This window comes from Globicephala melas, chromosome 14 (genome assembly GCF_963455315.2).
Source record: "Globicephala melas chromosome 14, mGloMel1.2, whole genome shotgun sequence".
Lineage (NCBI taxonomy): Eukaryota > Metazoa > Chordata > Mammalia > Artiodactyla > Delphinidae > Globicephala > Globicephala melas.
Window position 1 is genome coordinate 23,079,885 of NC_083327.1, and position 14,199 is coordinate 23,094,083.

The 14,199-nt window shown below is 44.9% G+C and overlaps 1 long non-coding RNA gene across 3 annotated transcripts in view; it reads left to right on the forward strand.

Annotated features, from left to right (window-relative positions):
• The first annotated feature begins 465 nt into the window (after positions 1-465).
• LOC132593377 (uncharacterized) overlaps positions 466-14,199 on the forward strand; it is a 46,079-nt gene continuing 32,345 nt past the window's right edge. The window contains exons 1-4 of one of the 3 annotated variants that reach the window (XR_009558802.1): positions 466-3,046; positions 6,335-6,463; positions 8,192-8,362; positions 8,986-10,408. This is a non-coding gene — a long non-coding RNA (uncharacterized lncRNA). Of the gene's footprint in view, positions 3,047-5,401; positions 6,464-8,191; positions 8,363-8,985; positions 10,409-14,199 lie in introns of those variants that run through there. The other 2 variants (XR_009558803.1, XR_009558801.1) reach the window with 2 other exon arrangements.

Here is a 14,199-nt window from a genome sequence, read left to right on the forward strand (position 1 = left end):
GTGTGTGTGTGAGAGAGAGAGAGAGAGAGAGAGATTGAGAGGCTCACACAACTGTAGGACTGGCAAGTCCAAAATCCAAGAGCAGGCCAGCGGGCTGGAGACCCAGGCAAGAATTGATGGTGCCTTTCAATTCCCAAGGCAGTCTGGAGGCAGAATTCCCTCTTCCTCAGGGACCTTAGTCTATTTTCTCTTAAGGCCTTCAACTGACTGGATGAGGCCCACCCACATTATGGAGGGTAATCTGCTTTACTCAAAGTCTATTGATTTAGATGTTAGCCTCATCTAAAAAAATCTTCTCAACAATATCTACAGTGGCATTTGACCAAATATCTGGGTGCTATGGCCTGGACAAGTTGACACGTAAAATTAACCATCACAAGGGGGCAACTAAGAACGTAAGGAATCATCACTCAAATTTTGAAGTCTCTTTTTCTGTGTGAGAGTTCCTTTCCAGTACCTCTCAAATTCTGGCCATTCCAGCAGCCTCAAGTTTCCATCTGTTATTTCCTCTACCCTGAGAGTCCATCACTGATTTCTATTTGGGCTTGATTTCTAGGTGCCAGTTTGGAAAGTGGTCTTAGGATGAATGTCAGATGCACTTTGTGTGTTTCTCTGCATTGGTTGCCATCCAATGTCTGAAAAGAGTTGTTGTATTTGTTCGGGGTTTATAGCTGTTTATGGTAGGAGGATGAGTACAATATCAGGTACTGTTTTATAGCAAGACTAGAAGCCTGGTTGGGCTTCTTAACAAGCCCTCAAATGAGCTTTCTGTTCCCAGTCATGCCCCTACAATCTGTTCTCCACCCAGAACCGAGTGGTCTCACAAAAATTTAAGCTGGATCGTAACACTCACCCTGGCCTACCAAGTCCACCACGACCTAAGGTCTGCCTTTCTCTGCAATCGTCAGAATCTTTGTAACTCCTCTCCACCTTCAGCCACACCAGCCTTCTCTCTCTCTTCCTTGAATAAGGTTCCTGCTTTAAGACTCTGCATCATCTAATAGAGCACATGATGTATTCTTTCCCCCCATTATCTCGTGGTTGATTCATTATTGCCATTCAAATCTCAGCACAGACATCACCTTCCCTGACCAGCCAATTTAAGCAGCCCCCAAGACATGTCCCATCCCTGTTTTATTCTCTTCATAGGACTTCACCACTAACTGTTCATTTCTGAGCTATTTTCAGAAACTTTTCTTGTTCATTTTTGTGTCAATTTTCAGTCCCCTTCCACTACAGTGTAACTCCATGAAAGCAGGAAGCTAGCCTGAATTGTTCACTGCTGTAACCTCAGAGCAGTGCCTGGCACAATACAGATTCTTGATCAAATCAAAATGTTTCAATGAATGAGTAAACCTGGACAGATCCAAGGCTGGGGCTACCTGTCATGTTGTAACAAGCATGTTAATTAACAGGAATTTGTTTTGGCTGCCATTTGTGTGGCTTCAAATTTGGAAGGAAGCTCTAAAAACGATATTGCCTTCCTTGGTCTGGAATTAAGCAACACTTTTTTGTGTGTGAGTTTGCCGTGTGTCATGACATTATTTTGAGTGTCTGCTATGTGTCTTCACCAGAAAAGATGTTAAGAGCACAGCCTTTGGAGTGAAACCAGACTGGATATCAATCTTGTTTTGCCACATTCTAGCTATGTCATTTGGGACAAGTTAATCTAAGCCTCAGTTTCCCCATCTGTGAAATAGGATGATAATAATCCTTATCTCCGAAGAGTTTTGTGGAGGCTAAATTAAATAATGTGTGTAATTTATTTAGAATTGTATTTTGTCACTGCATTTGGAATGTTCCAAATATAATTAGTGTTATCCTTAAGTATTATTAGTTTATGTGATGGCAGTATTTTGTGGGATGAACAGAAGAAGTGCTGGGGTGGTGAGAGATAAAGCACTATGCCTAAAGGCACATTTTCCAGAAAGATTTCCCCATAACCACCTGCTCTGGTTACTTCTTTGCTTCATGCATTCATCACATACATATGGCATGTTGGTACTTGGCTCTTCCTAGATGTTATTTTTTCTTTTCCTTAAACTTCATCATTGGTGCTGCCATGCCCTTCTCTCTTTTTAAGAATTAAGAAATGTTCAGTTTAATGATATATTCTCTTCTATCCTAGTTCCCTCTTCCACTAGCAACTGTTCTAAAATATTTAATGTGTATTGCTTAGCTTTTAAGTATTCTTGTAAAATGTGTACTAGTCTGTTTGCATGTACTCCTGTGTTGTTATTTATCACTCTGTTTCTCACATTTGTTTCACCAAGCACCATTGTTTATTTATTTTTTATTTTTTGCTTTGCACACGTTGCTATGCACCTATCTACTCTGTGTTTCTTAAGGATGCTCCGAGGTGGGAATTTATGCATTTTACCTATTCAATCCCCCACTGATTCCCAGAGTACCTTCAGTTCCCCACCAGCAACGGCAAAGAAAGCCCCCGTGCACATCGCTTTGTAGCTTGTGTTGGAAATTTCTTTAGGCTATGTTTCAAGGAGTGGAATTATTAAGATAGAGAATGAAACTGTATGTTCCTTGTTAATGGTTCTTCAGTATCTCCTTCTGGGTATGTGTTGTATATCCCTAATTAGCTTGTGAGCGATGGGGTCAAATTTTAGACCTTAAAACAAAAAATAGCAAAGAGAAATCAGGTCCAACACTGGGATAAGTAGAGACTCAAAGTGGCATGTGGAACACAAGAAGAATCATTCCACTTCTGTGTGACTATAGAAATACAAGTAGGGAAATTATGCCACTTACTTGCTATTTTTATAGCCCATCCACAAGAGGATTTGCTGGCATGACTTGTACGGCATGTGGAGAGTCCAAAACACAATTATCCAAAAGAAGAAGAAATTAACACCAGAAAGAATCCAGGAACAAATGGGTTGTGACTGGTTGGTGTACACCCCTCACAAGGCAGAGGGGGCATGATCTTGTACTCGGTTTTAACACTTTATTCTAATCTGCAATCCTATAGAGTCATAAAATCACCAGTGTCCAAGAAGCTGCAGAGGACAAAGGGAATTCAGCTCTAGAGGTAGATTAATTCCTTTTTTCCTCTTCTATTGTGACAATCTTCAAACTTTAGAAAAGTTGCAAGAATAATACAATTAACACTTTTCTACCCTTCAGCAAAATTCACAAAGTGTTAATATTTTGCCATATTTTTTCTGTCTCTATTTGTCTGTCTGTCTGCTTGCATGCCTGCTTGTCTGTCTATCTATCACCTACCATTGGAATGTTCCCTTATATATCTTCAGCATTTCTTTCCTAAGAACAAGAGCATTCTCACCAATAACCACAAATTTAACACTGGCACAAAGCTATTATCCAAAATGCAATCCATATTCCAATGTCTAGAAGAGGGTTCAGCAAACGTTTTCTATAAAGAGCCAGATAGTAAACATTTTTGACTTTGCAGGTCAGACAGTCTCTGTGGCAGCTACTCAGCTCTGCTGTGGTTGGGCAGAAGCAGCCACAGACAATACATAATGCAGCGGGTGTGGTGTGATGGGGTCCCAATAAAACTGTATTTACAAAAACAGGTGGAATGCACTGTGGTGACTTGAATGGGAAGGAAGTCCAAAAGGGAGGGGATATAGGTATACGTATAGCTGATTCTCTTCTCTGTACAGTAGAAACTGACACAACATTGTAAAGCAACTATACTCCAATAGAAATTAATTTTAGGGGCTTCCCTGGTGGCGCAGTGGTTGAGAGTCCGCCTGCCGATGCAGGGGACGCGGGTTCGTGGCCCGGTCCGGAAGGATCCCACGTGCCGCGGAGTGGCTGGGCCCGTGAGCCATAGCCACTGAGCCTGCGCGTCCGGAGCCTGTGCTCTGCAACGGGAGAGGCCACACAGTGAGAGGCCCACGTACAGTAACGACAACAACAACAAAAAATTAATTTTAAAAATGTGGTTGGTTGATCTAGACTCTTTTTTTTAAAGAATTGGTGCAAGGTTATATTTTAGAGTTAGTAAATCTCACAGTTCAAGGTAGATGTCAGAGGTCATTCTTGGTTTTGAGAAGGTTTTCCATGAATTGAATTACTCAGCTAGTGTCATCCTACCACTTAGATTTTCTTCATTTCTATTAATTATTTGAAAAACATCGATACCTACCATAAATATTGCACACTTTATCTTCTTCCAGTGTTCTTTTCTTCAATTGTGGTAAAATACACATAACATAAATCCAACCATTTGAATCATTTTTAAGTGTATGGTTCAGTAGCATGAAGTCCATTCACACTGTTGTATAATCATCACCTGTATCCATCTCCAGAGACATTCCATCTTCTTCATCTGAAATGCAGTACCCATTAAAAATTTAACTCTCGGGCTTCCCTGGTGGCACAGTGGTTGAGAGTCCGCCTGCCGATTCAGGGGACACGGGTTCGTGCCCCGGTCCAGGAAGATCCCACATGCCGCAGAGCGGCTGGGCCCGTGAGCCATGACCGCTGAACCTGCCCATCCGGAGCCTGTGCTCCGCAATGGGAGAGGCCACAACAGTGAGAGGCCCGCGTACCGCAAAGAAAAAAAAAGAAATTTAACTCTCCATTCTCCCCTCTCCCCTCAGCCTCTGACAACAACAATTCTACTTTCCGTCTGTATGAATTTGACTATTCTAGGTGCCTCATATAAATGAAATCATACACTGCCCTTATATGTCTGGCTTATTCACTTAGCATAATGTCTTCAAGGTTCATCTATGTTGTAGCATGTGTGAAAATTTCCTACCTTTTTAAGGCTGAATAATATTTCCTTGTGTGTGTATACCACACTTTGTTTATCCATTCATCTGTTGATCGACACCTGGGTTGCTTCTACCTTTGGCTATTGTGACTAGTGCTGCTATGAACATGGGCTCTAGACTCATCCTTAAGGCAGTCATTTTCTTTCTGTCTAGGAGCTACACAGCGGGGATAGGAACTAACAACAGATAGGGACCTAAAGGGTCATATTTAGCCTAATAGCGTCATTTAGAAATTAGCTCAATAGAAGATATCAACACAAACAACCAAGTCATCTCCCTGTGCATTCCCTTCCTTCAGGGCTTTCTCATTTCTTGCCTGGACATCGCAATAGCCTTGTACTGCCACTAGAGTGATCTATATAAATGCAAAATTGATCACATCCCTCCTCTGCTTAAGACTTTTAAAAAATATTTAAATCCACTTTATTGTTATTTACTTTTCCCTTTTCTTTTTAACATCTTGATTGGAGTATAATTGCTTTACAATGGTGTGTTAGTTTCTGCTTTATAACAAAGTGAATCAGCTATACATTACATATATCCCCATATCTCTTCCCTCTTGCGTCTCCCTCCCTCCCACCCTCACAATCCCACCCCTCTAGGTGGTCACAAAGCACCGAGCTGATCTCCCTGTACTATGAGGCTGCTTCCCACTAGCTATTGGTTTTACGTTTGGTAGTGTATATATGTCCATGCCACTCTCTCACTTCGTCCCAGCTTCCCCTTCCCCTTCCCTGTGTCTTCAAGTCCATTCTCTACGTGCTTAAGACTTTTCTGTAGCTCCCTATTTCTTACAAGACACAGTCTAAAGGCCTTAGCCTTGCATATCAGGCCCGCAGTGTCCTAGCTCTTACCTCTCTCCCCATCCTTACCTCCTGCCACTTCCAACTTGTCACTTTTTATGTCAGCAACACTGAGATGCTTATCTCCTCCTCCAAAGTAAATAAAAACAATAAATGATGCTGTTTGGTGTCCCTATGCCTTTGCTCACTGTGTTTCTTCCATCTGCCTGGAAAGCCCTTCCTCCCTTTTCATCCTGGGTTATACCCACTCATCCTTCAAGATTAAACTTCAGCAATAATGCTTTCAGCAAGTGTACCCCCGACATGCTCCCACCCCTTCTCCCTCCAGCCTGTGTGCCCCAGGGCATCCTATGTTTATGCATGCCCTAGCATCGTATTGAAGTTATCTCTATAAGTTTGTCTCCCCGGGTGACTTAACCTCCTAAAGGATAGGGCCATGCTTTAGTCATCTTTCCACTCCTGGTGCCCAGAGGAAGGTCAGGTGTCATCTAGTAGGGGCTTCATAATGTTTTCTGAATGGAACAAAAGCACAGGTTCTTAGAAGGGCATACTAACTGCTCTGTGAGCTGCTCCAGTGAGCCTTAGCGGCCTCATTCCCTGCTATCCCAGTCTCTCTTCTGTCCCTGTGCCGTAACCACACCTAATTCCAATGCTTTCCTAAGTAAGCCCTGAAATTCCATGCCTCTCGGCCAATGCTCATTACCAGCTCTGGAATTCGCTACACCTCCCTTCCTAAGGCACTCCTATTCATCTTTCAATACGCAGCCTAAACGTCTTCTGTTCTCAGAAGCTGCCTCTGAGATCCCTGATTCTGCCGGACAGAGGAATCTTCCATTTTTCTGCTCTCCATAGCACGGACTAGCCCTATTACAGAGAACATTACAACATTACATTGTAAGTAACTTATGTATCTGTCTTTTTTCATAGACTGCTTTGAGTTAAGGGACTCTGTTTTATTTATCTTTCTGTTTCCAAAGCCTAGTACACTGCCAGGCACATAAGAGGTGTTCAGTAAATGCTGGATCAATAAATGGGTGAATAAATGGCCGTAGACATTTGATGCGCGGGCACAGAGAGAATCTGATTCAGTTTGTGTTCACATCAGGATAATGTGGCCTAATTCAGCGTCTGGGGCTCAGATGCTAAAAGCATTATCTCTCCCCCCAATATAGCCATTTGTGTTTGAGCCCTGTCCCACCAGAAATTTACATAGGGGTGGAGGGGCTTGCCCCTGGCTCTACAAAGGAGAAATGAGGACATAAAACTGACTGCTGGCCTGCAGCGTCCCAGATGAGTTTGAGGGAGAGGATAGTAGGGCCTCTGGCGAGAGACTCAGCATAGGAAGGACGGGTCTGAAGAGATGAGCTGGTCACCTTGTGAGGGCTGATCTGGGGAAAGATACTAGCAGCTCTGCAGAAGCAGCCACCTGTTGCCAAGGGAGAGCTTTGGGGAAATGGCTGCAAACATGGCAACTGAAAGAGCTGTGATATTCAGTCGAAGCGCTGTGATATCTGGGGCCCAAGCAATGGTGCTGTGGGTCTTCTCTGGAGGCAATAAGAGGGAGGGACATCTCCACTCATCACCAGAAACCACGCTAGCCAGGAAAATTGTCAAAGGTCTACCCTGGGGTTGGTGAAGGGGGGTGGCTGTGTGTTGGAGGAGATGGTGATAGCGGTGACAGCAAGGCATGAGGGTCAGTGAACAGGTGGCTCGGTTGTAACCTTACGGTTACAGCATTAACCATAGCATTACGGAACGCTGGCCAAGCAGGCTGCCGGGTGGGCCAGTGACCAGGGAATCTGGCATAGAAGGCTCTGTTTGGGTTTCTGCAGCCACTGCCTGGGGATGATAATGGAGACTTGTTCATGGATACATGCAGACAGCTCTGGAGAAGTTCTGAAATATTTGGAAAGCTACTCTGGAAAAGACTGGAAGCAACGGGGGCTTGAAGCCCTTGTCACTTAGGCCTAATTGTAAATATGACCTCTTTTGGTTTCTGCAGGTTGGTGAAACCAGGGCACAGTGATTAGACAGATAAATACAATCTCTAATTATTTAGGTGAAAAGGTGTTACTGCAGGAGGAAGCTATCCCCCGTGATGGGCAGGGCCAGGGTGGCCCAGCCACCTGGGCCTTTTCACACGGAGCATCCTGTTTTGTGGCTGCTTGGTTATGTTGGCTCCTGCCGATGAAGTTTGTAAAGCAGGGGTCCCCACCCCCTGGGCCGTGGACTGGTACCTGTCCATGGCCTGTTAGGAACCGGGCCGCACAGCAGGAGGTGAATGGCGGGCGAGCGAAGCTTCATTTGTATTTACAGCTGCTCCCCGTCACTCGCTAAATTACCGCCTGGGCTCCGCTTCCTGTCAGGTCAGCGGCGGCAGCGGAGGCAGCGGCGGCAGCGGCGGCAGCGGCGGCGTTAGATTCTCATAGGAGTGTGGTGAACCCTACTGTAAACTGCATGAAACGTATCTAGGCTGCACACTCTTTATAAGAATCTAATGCCCGATGATCTGAGGTGGACCTGAGGCGGTGATGCTAGCGCTGGGGAGTGGCTGCAAATACAGATTATCATCAGCAGAGCGGTTTGACTGCACTGAGACCATAATAAATCGACTGCTTGCAGACTCATATCAAAACCCTATCAGTGAGTGGGAAGTGACAATTAAACTGCACCTTGCGGACTAGACTGGGCATAAGCAACACACTTCGGGTGTCACTGTCTCCCATCGCCCCCAGATGGGACCATCTAGTTGCAGGAAAACAAGGTCCGGGCTCCCACTGATTCTGCATTATGGTGAGTTGTATAACTATTTCATTATATACTACAATGTAATAATAACAGAAATAAAGTGCACAATAAATGTAATGTGCTTGAATCATCCCCAAACCATCCCCCCACCCCTGGTCCATGGAAAAACTGTCTTCCGCGAAACCGGTCCCTGGTGCCAGAAAGGCTGGAGACTGCTGTTGTAAAGGGCCTTGAGTTCAGAGTTCCCCAGTCTGATGGGCTGTCCACTGGCAGGGGCATCCCAAAGGCTGCACCCAACTCCCCCACCCATCCAGGAAGCCTGGGAGCATCATTCCCCTCACCCAAACCCAGGCCCCCAGCCAGTGATCAGCCAGCCTCCTCTCCTCGCCTTCAGCTTTGCCTGGAGATCACCTTCCTGCATCCATTTCCCTCACACCCTGAGCCCTGTGAACTTGAACTGCAGTAAGGTTGAACCACAGACCAAAAGCCTAAACATCCTGACCACAAAATCGCATAAACTGTCGGCTCAGCTCCTTGGGAAGCGGTGGGCATGGCTCTGTTCACCAGATTAAAGATCTGATGGAATTCATCTCTGAGGAGTGTGTTGAAGGAGACAGAAACAGAGTGGACCAGAGAACTAATGAGATGTTTTCCTCCCCACTTTCCAGGATTTGTAACAAAACGTGTTCAACAAGTTGAATGAAAGAAAGAAAGCAAAAAAGAAAGAAAGGAAGGAAGAAAGAAAGGAAGGAAGGAAGGAAGAAGAAAAAGAGAGAGAGAGAAAGAAAGAAAGAAAGAAAGAAGAAAAGAAAGGAGAAAAGGAGGGAAGGAGGGAAGAAAAGAATCAGACATTTCCCTTTGTCCCTTACTGTGGGGATTACTCCATTTGTAGAGAAGTGAGTTATTGTAAACTTCAAGTGCGCACTTGGGGATCTACGCTTCTGAGAAGATCTGAGCTCTTCCCATAAAGAGCTAAAAGGGACGTGTGACAAGACCAGTGAACGCTGGGACTGAATGACTTGAAAGAGATATCTTTCTGCTTTAATTTTTTTCTCCACCCACTAACTCCACATTTAAGAAAAAAAGTCTTTTTTTTTTTTTTTTGAGACTATACCAGACTAGTTAATAGAACAGGATAATTCTGGATACAAGGCTCTGCAAAATCGGAGCATATAATGAGAGACATTTGAATGGATGTCATTGTCTTTCACAAAGCGTGCTTTTGTCTCATTGTTTGCACCTAAGACTTCTTGCAAAACAACGGGCTTTGAAAGTGCAAGATATGCTGCTTAACTCTTGACGAGCTGACAGACATCACACGTTTTCCAGGAGGATTGTGACTGGAGCTTCAATCATATTTCTCCCCCCCAGTTTCTGTGCAGTAAGTGTGACAATTAGAACTATTAGCTGACTATCCTCACCCAGTTCCAGTCGTGCCAGAAGGAACTAAAAATGCCCTGTAGTCAAACTGTAGACGGTCCTGCTTCTGAGGAGCCTGGGCTGAGGGTAGCTAGGGGCGATAATATCACCCACAGAAACAACAGCCAGACTCCCCCCAAAACCATTTCATGAAACTTCCTTCATCTGAAAAGACTGAGACCTTTTACGATACTACACTTTGGGTGAAACAAACAACAAAAAAAGGCCATTTCTAAAAATAGCCAGCTTTTGTAGACTATATTTAGTCATGTTTCTACTTGGTAAAAATATCAGAATGCATTTTGGCAGAAATTTTCACCGTGCTTTTTTTTTTTCTTTCACTTCCTCTTATTTAAACTTCTCTGATGACACAAACATTAAGGATATGATCAGAAAACCCGAGGAGCTCTTCTCGGGTCATGTGGCTATTCACTTAACAAAAATTTATTGAGGACAAGCCTCTGCTTTGAATCCGTTTTCTTTACAGTCTTTTGTTCTTGGAGTTCTCCAGGGAATCTCCACACGGAAGGAAAAAAGGTGGCTGGACTCTAACGCGTTATAGGGCGGTGCATATGAAACAAAGCAGTTCATCCAAGTACCTGTTTTGCAGGGTTCCTGTGAGCTTGGAATGCCACGATACATGTGCAGCATTTAATCAGAGTTTGGCAAGAGGTGAGCGCTCAGTAAACGTTCGCTATGTTTATTAGTAGTAGTAGCAGTATTTGCAGAGAGTACACACAACTATATTTGCATACACATGTACGCTTTATGTCATAAAGTTGAAATAATAGTCTTTTTTTTAGCATCGAAGTATCCGACGATGCTTATTACTCAATAGATCCAAACTGAAGCAAGAGCTGCCTTCCTTTTCATTTTCCTTTGTGATGAAATATACACAACATAAAATTTACCATTTTAGCCGTTTTTAAGTGTGCAGTTCAGTGGCATTAAGTACATTCCCATAGTCGTGTAACCGTCACCACCATCCATCTCCAGAATATTTTTATCTTCCCCAACTGAAACTCTGGATCCCACCCTATCTTCCCTCCCCCCAGCCCCTGGCAACCACTCTTCTACTTACTGTCTATGAATTTCTCTACTGTAGGTGCCTCATGTAAGTGGAATCATACACTGTCCTTTTATGTCTGGCTTGTTTCACTTCGCATTATGTCTTCAAGGTTCATGTATGCTGGAGCATGTGTCAGAATTTCATTCTTTTTTAAGGCTGAATAAGGAGTCTTCATTTTAAAATTGAGGTATTTTAGGAAGACCATATGGCTATAGCTCACACAGGCAGTTATTCCCAATCCTCTCTTCTGCCTCCGAGGCCTCATTGTATGACTATTCTAACAAGATCTAAGGGCATGGGTTCCCCATGGTGTCTTTCCAACAGGAATGGCTTTGCCCTTGAACTTGGGAGTTAGATGGACAGACATGCATTTGTATCTGCCTTGTGCCGCTTAAGAAATTTAATGATCTTGAACATGCAGTTAGGTCAAACTATATGATGTTGTCCCTATTTGATAATTTTTAGGTACACAATGATAATTGTATATGGCTCAACCTAATTCTTTACCTCTCTGCTCCTCAGTTATCTTATGTTAAATATAAAGTTAAAAATAGTGCACGCCTTCTAGGGCTGGGAGAATAGGAGGACACAGTGTGGCTGCAGGGTGTCACCTGAGCTTGGCCGATGGGCACGGAGTGTGGGAGCCGCGTGGGAGCCTCGTGCGGCTACCTCCTTTGGGGAGAGGAGTCTCTCCTTGCCAGCCCAGGTTTTCAGGAGTTTCCTGCTGGCCTCTTTGGCCTCCTCTCCTGCACCTGATTATTGTACCTTCCTCATCAGCTCAAGGCCATGAGAGGCCACCTGGAATGAGGGCAGTTTTGCTGACACTTCATTTAAGAGGGCACAGCACTGGGAACCAAATAAACAGTTTCCTATCTTTATGGAATTAGTGTTCTAGTCAGGGAGGAAAAAACAAGGTAAGTAAGAAAAATACTTGGTATGTTAGGAAAACTGAGGGATGGGAGGGGGGTCTGAAGTGTCAGGTGACACTTTATTTATTTTTAATTTTTTTTTTCTTGCGGTACGCGGACCTCTCACTGTTGTGGCCTCTCCTGTTGCGGAGCACAGGCTCCAGGGCCATGGCTCACCGGCCTAGCCGCTCTGCGGCATGTGGGATCTTCCCAGACTGGGGCACGAACCCGTGTCCCCTGCATTGGCAGACGGACTCTCAACCACTGCGCCACCAGGGAAGCTCCAGGTGACACTTTAGATGAGAGAGAACACATGCCCTTGCTCTGAAGCAAGTTTGAATGTGGTCCTTCCTTCCAGGCTTTCCCCGTATCCATTCCCTCCCTCCCTCTTTCCCTCCCTCCCTCCTTTCTTCCTTCCCGTTTGGACCCTGGGAAGCTCTCTTGGCTTACTTGAAACTCCTGTACAAGGGTGGCTGCATGCTGACTCTGCAGAGTTCCCTAACTCAGAAATTCTGTGACAAGGCTGCCCTCATCCCAGGCCTCCTATGGGCTGCTCCTGTTGCATTTGGCTGCCCAGCTCAGCGTCCATTATCCATGGGGCCGTCTTGGGCTTTACTATCGTTCTCTCTGCCTTTTACCCTTTCATAACCCAAAGACTCCAAACAACTCCTACCCGAGCCCTTCCATCTCCTTGCCAACCAATTGCCTTCCAGAATCTCAGGGCATTACAGGGCCACACCATCAGCAAAACAGTAACACTTCCTCATCTGAGCTGTCAGTTTCCCCCCCTCTTGCCCAATCCAGGGTAATTTATGGGAAAGGTTTTCCACTGTTTCTCCCACAATTCTCCAAGGCCTAAAAACTACTTGATGGAAAACACAGATAAGATCACAAAAATTAATCTATTCAAACATGTGTATTTCAGTACTGCTTTTTACATAATGTGCATGGTTTATTCTTTTTTATTATGAAGCTCATACTCCAGGCAGAGAACTGTGGGTCTGCGGGGAGGGCTGGGGGCAGCGTGACAATGCTCTGCTTCCCACCCCAGGACTCATAGGTTGTTCTTGGACTTGAGATATAATGAGCCGTGACCTTGTCCTTGGGATCCTTCCTCTTAGGTTCGCCACTGACTCAGGCTTTCACTCAGAAAATGCTGCCTCATCCCTAATGGCTGCTCAATCAGGAAAATATTATTTTCAGATGTTTTAAATTTGTGCAGTGGGAAACATATGTCCTGCCATATGGACACAATAGGAGCTAGTTAAGGCCAGAGTGGAAACCAGGATTGGGAGTTCTCTTTTTTTCTGTTTTTGAAGTCAGACCCTGCAGGCCAGATTTCCCCAACCAGCAGTCTAAGCTGTGCTTTAAATTAGAGCACGTGTGCATCAGAGAGAAATGTGTACACAAAAAGGCAACAGCAAACCCCTCGCCCTCACCAGCAATACGTCCAATTAGGGGAGCTGCTGCGCTGCTGCTGCAGCCGCATCTGGAAATCAAGTCACAGACAACCTTGCAAATCCTCCAAAGTCATGTGCACCATGATGTAGAAGGTTAAATGTATCTATCTGCCCTCTAAGACAGTTGCACTAAAGCTGCACGTGTGGAAATTTTACTGGCATACTTTTAACCATTAGTTTTGAAAATAAAGCTCTTAGAATTACAGTAGTAACAGTGTTGGGCTTTCACATTTGATCTGAGAAAGAAATGAAGGGGACACTACAATATAAAAAAAATGGCATTTGCTTATCAATCACTGGGTCACTCATCAAGTGCCTTCTTTGCATGCAGTCCTGAGCTGGGCTCTGCGGAGGAAAGATGTGTATGACAAAGTCCCGCTCACATGAAAAGCTTCCAATCCACTTTACTCTTCCCCTGGCTTTTCCTTTCAGAACCGCTTGGCTTCATTTATTGAGCTGCTCCACATACCAGGCATTGTGTGATGAGCTCTTTTGGGAGTGGAGGAGACAGGTGAGAAAACAGAGAGCTGCCTTCCGTGAGCTCAGAGCTCTGGTTTAGGTCGCCGTAGAATGTGAAGGGAGCTCAGGGGAGGTCATACAGACAGGACATAAGGTCAGAGAAGGCTTCCCAGAGGACATGGCCCTCGAGTTGCATCTGAGAAGTTTGCCTGAAGTGCATTCACTCACGGTGTGTTAAGGTAGTGATGCTTGGGTCTGTCTTCATCCATGATTCTGGGTTGGCAGCTGAGCTAACATCAGACTTGCCTTCCCTGGAGGCTGTGGGCAGTGGAGCCATGTGCCTCAATCCGCCTTAGCCAACAGGAGGATCTGCTTCCAAGATCTGCCCCAACGCCACACCCCACAGAATTCCCCTTCCCAGTCTGAGAGGGAGGCATCGCTACTCTCAGCTCATTTGCAGAGCAAAGACATCAGAAGGATTTTAAGTCCGAGGAATGGCTGCTCTTTCCCAGCTCAGCCCCTTTCAAGTGACTTGGGTGTCCTCTTCCCTCCTTTCCCATCACAATG